This window comes from Vigna radiata, chromosome 6 (assembly GCF_000741045.1).
Source record: "Vigna radiata var. radiata cultivar VC1973A chromosome 6, Vradiata_ver6, whole genome shotgun sequence".
Lineage (NCBI taxonomy): Eukaryota > Viridiplantae > Streptophyta > Magnoliopsida > Fabales > Fabaceae > Vigna > Vigna radiata.
The window spans coordinates 12,137,391-12,140,997 of record NC_028356.1 but is presented as its reverse complement, the minus strand read 5'-3'; the positions used below and the strand labels follow the sequence as shown (position 1 = coordinate 12,140,997).

General features: G+C 32.0%; 1 long non-coding RNA gene across 1 annotated transcript; it reads right to left on the bottom strand.

The window, feature by feature from the left end:
- Positions 1 to 1,798: 1,798 nt before the first annotated feature.
- Positions 1,799 to 2,574, bottom strand: LOC111241789. Its single transcript, XR_002668073.1, has 2 exons — positions 2,340 to 2,574; positions 1,799 to 2,239 (listed from the first exon to the last, which is right to left on the bottom strand). It is a non-coding gene; the product is annotated as an uncharacterized LOC111241789 (long non-coding RNA).
- Between the last annotated feature and the right edge of the window lie 1,033 nt (positions 2,575 to 3,607).

Below are 3,607 nucleotides of genomic sequence, written 5' to 3'. Positions count from 1 at the left end.
TATCAAAACAAGCACTAAGGCCACAAACAATAACAAATCATCCCCTCTGGCCTTTTAAGGATGGAGAAGTAAAAACTTAATAAAATTAAGAATATGTAATTAAATGACAAAGGTTCAATTATTTATTAGGTTTGGCTCCTAAATTACTACACTGTTGATCTCCGTTCACAGTATACAGCTCAAAGCTGCCACCTGAGTCTAACTCAACAACTACGAATCTAAAAGCATTGCAAACAAGATAAAAAAAAATGCGTTAGTACAGGGAGAAAAGCTAGAAGAAGCTTCAGCTAACTTGTGATTTAACCAAAACTATCATCTACTGATCACCCTCAAACTGAAAATAACCTAAAGTAACCAAAACTAACCCCATAGAAAAACTATTATACAACCTTTTTTATAGAAAAACAAAAGGAAGGAAAAAGGAAGGGAAAGAAAAACCCAGCTCCTCTTCGAGTGACTGCGCACCAGCTTTAACAAAGGATTTTGTCCGCGCCCCTCAATCAACCTCTTTTGTAGCATCAATCTTTTGTAGGCAACCTCTGATCCATTGAATCGAGCCTCTTAGTGCATTTTCTCGAAGGAACCATGGAACTCTCCTCGCCTTTCTCTCAATCCTCTTGAACCCTAGTTCGAGGGTTTTCAATTTGGGGTTAAATTCTCAGTTAGGAAAAGAAATATGTGTTTCACAGTTAACTGCACCGAACTAGTACTGAACTAGTGTAAAGTTCAATTTTATTTACTGAACTATAGAATAGTTTAATTAGTTTTAAGTTCAAAGAAGTTTAGTTTTTTTAGATATATTATAGTACGGTTAATTGTAGTTACAGTATAGTTCATTGAACTATGTCCAGCCCTAGTTAGAAGTGAAAAAGAAACATGAGTTGTTAGATAGATCTACATAAGTAGATCTCCTCTTTGAAGGTTTGTTTTACTTAATTATTCTTTTAACATCTATATAAAATTTCATTTTAGTAATTTTATACTATTAAAATAGAATGTTACTATAATATTGTTCACCACAACTAATAATAGGATTAACTTGTTGTTTTACATGTGCACATTTTTTTACCCTTTTACCCTTCATATTCTTACCTTTATTAACCAGTTTTTCAATCTTTAATAGTCATATCGATAAATTTAAAGTTTTTATATAAGATAATTACAATGATTAATAAAATTGAAATATATATATATATATATATATATATATATATATATATATATATATATAAATAAAGACAAGTGTATGTCCCATTCTCATTAAAATAATCAAGTAGCATGATGCGTAATCAGAGTGAATAGTTTCCATCAATATTGGAATAAGTCTAAAATTATTTATCAAGTCTAAGAAATATTTTTCTTCAATCACATCTTTTCAAGATAAATTGTGTAAATTATATATTTATTAGTATATTATCTTACAATTTATTTTATTTTATACTAAATAGATTTAACTTGTGTTATGTATGGAACACACATTTATTAGAAACTTAGATATTAAATATTTTGATTATAATAAGTATAATTATGTTAGAAATTTAACGCGGACCAAATTTTATTTAACCTTACGTTAAAATGAGTATAAAAGAACTTTTACAATTATTTTTCAAAAAAAATAAAACTTTTCTCATTTTTTTTTCTCTTCCATGAAGTAAAACGATAAAATCTTGCAAATTTCTAGTTACATTTTCTTTTGGTCAAAAGATACAGAACAAACAAAACAGCAAAATGAGCAAGGTTGTTAAAAAATATAAACTGGACCATACTAAATGCATAAAAAATTGCCCTGCACACTAAGTTGATAATAACTGAACTATTGCTAAATTAAATAACTTAAATTGTGTAATCCCTTTAATCAATGTTCTTTTCGGAAGACTGGCCTAGTGAATTTTAGTTTAGTCGAACCAATGTTAGAATTAAATTCAACTTATGCATCTTGACCATTTGAGATGATCTAAGCACAAGTATGAAGGAATGCAAGGGAAGAGAGAGCATAATTACAACAGGTAGAAGTTCCATTTTGTCCATTTCTCTTATACAAAAAAGCATGAAACTCTCTCCAGGACATCATAATCAGATATCTTCAACACTAAGCATGGCATGCAGTGCCAGGTACTTCTAAAAAACTGTCCTAGATGCACTGAAAGGCTATCTGTCATGTTTTTGTTTACCATATCGAATGCTTTATGCCAAGGCCATTGCAAGTCAAGATAAGGCCCTTGTAACGATTAAGATAATCCTACATGAAAAAATCTCAAATCAAAAACACAGTTATTCTTTGAAAATAAAACATTGTTTCAAAACACAAGTCCTGTCTGATGAAGACAAACTTTGCTTACAATGATATTGTAATCATATTCATAACGCATTCCGTTTATGTCATATTCCCTCCTTTTGACTGGATCACTCAAAACTGTGCAAAAAGCCAAATAGGTGTTACATTATGACTTGAAAGAACTCATACAGTCCCATCTACTCAACTGACAGAAATAAAGTAGGGTAATAATCAAATCTGGATGTGGTAATAATCAAGTGGTAGGGTCACATTGCAAATGCATTCATAAAGCTTCAAACTTCAAAGCAGTAGCACGCTTTCTGGTTAAAAGCAGGAAGTTTCCAAAACAAGCATATAGGAATTTGAGCAAATTAGGGGAGATAAGATGAAATGCTGTAATTATAAGGAAAAGTTAAATTTATTCCAATCCTTGTAACTTCCAAATAAAATTCCGAAATAACTACTTCAAATTAAATGGAAACATTTAAAAGTAAGTCACTAAAAATTCCTAAGGTCTCCCAATATCTCGTTGTTCTATTTATCACAAATGTAATAATATCTACTCCCATATAACAACACAAGTTATACAATCATTGCAACACACAACAAATAATAAGGATGAGTGACCCAAAAATAATCCAACAAGAAAGTGGAAACAATATCCAGTATACATCAAACTAATGCAATCAACATATCACACCAATCAGATTAGCTCAATCACATGCCACACCCGAAATATACCAATACTAACTAGTTACAACCCACATGTCGTTCTCCCCCATACCTTACTATACAAAACCCGTTCACCAAAACAGGATAGTTTGAGTAATCCTCCACCATAGCTTCGGACCTATCTTCTCTGCTCTTTCAAGACTTATGAGTAAACTCTGCCACTAATCACAACGGACACTATACTCAATTCAAACTAGAAACCTACGAACGAGACATCCTTCCCTTTCTATCCCATTGAAAAAAAAAATGATGCAGTACTCATCCTTTGTTAGGTTCCTGGGTTTGGAACCTAACGAGAACTCACTCAAAAGATGGAAACAAAAAGAAAGAATGGGGTTTGTCTATTATTCGCTGTGAAAGTACTCTTTTTACAAGAATGGGTTTGGGAGATAGCCTCCCTGGTTGAGAGCATAATAACCTCTCTACACAAGCTTAAAGCCTGACTTTACACAAAAATATACTCGATACCCCCTTGATAACCGAGTTTTATTTATAGAATTCCTCCACCTTCTATTCTAACCCATTAAGTCCTCTCCCCCTGTATCCTATCATCACACACCGCTGCAAATCAACCTCGTCCTCAAGGTTGGAACAATGAAA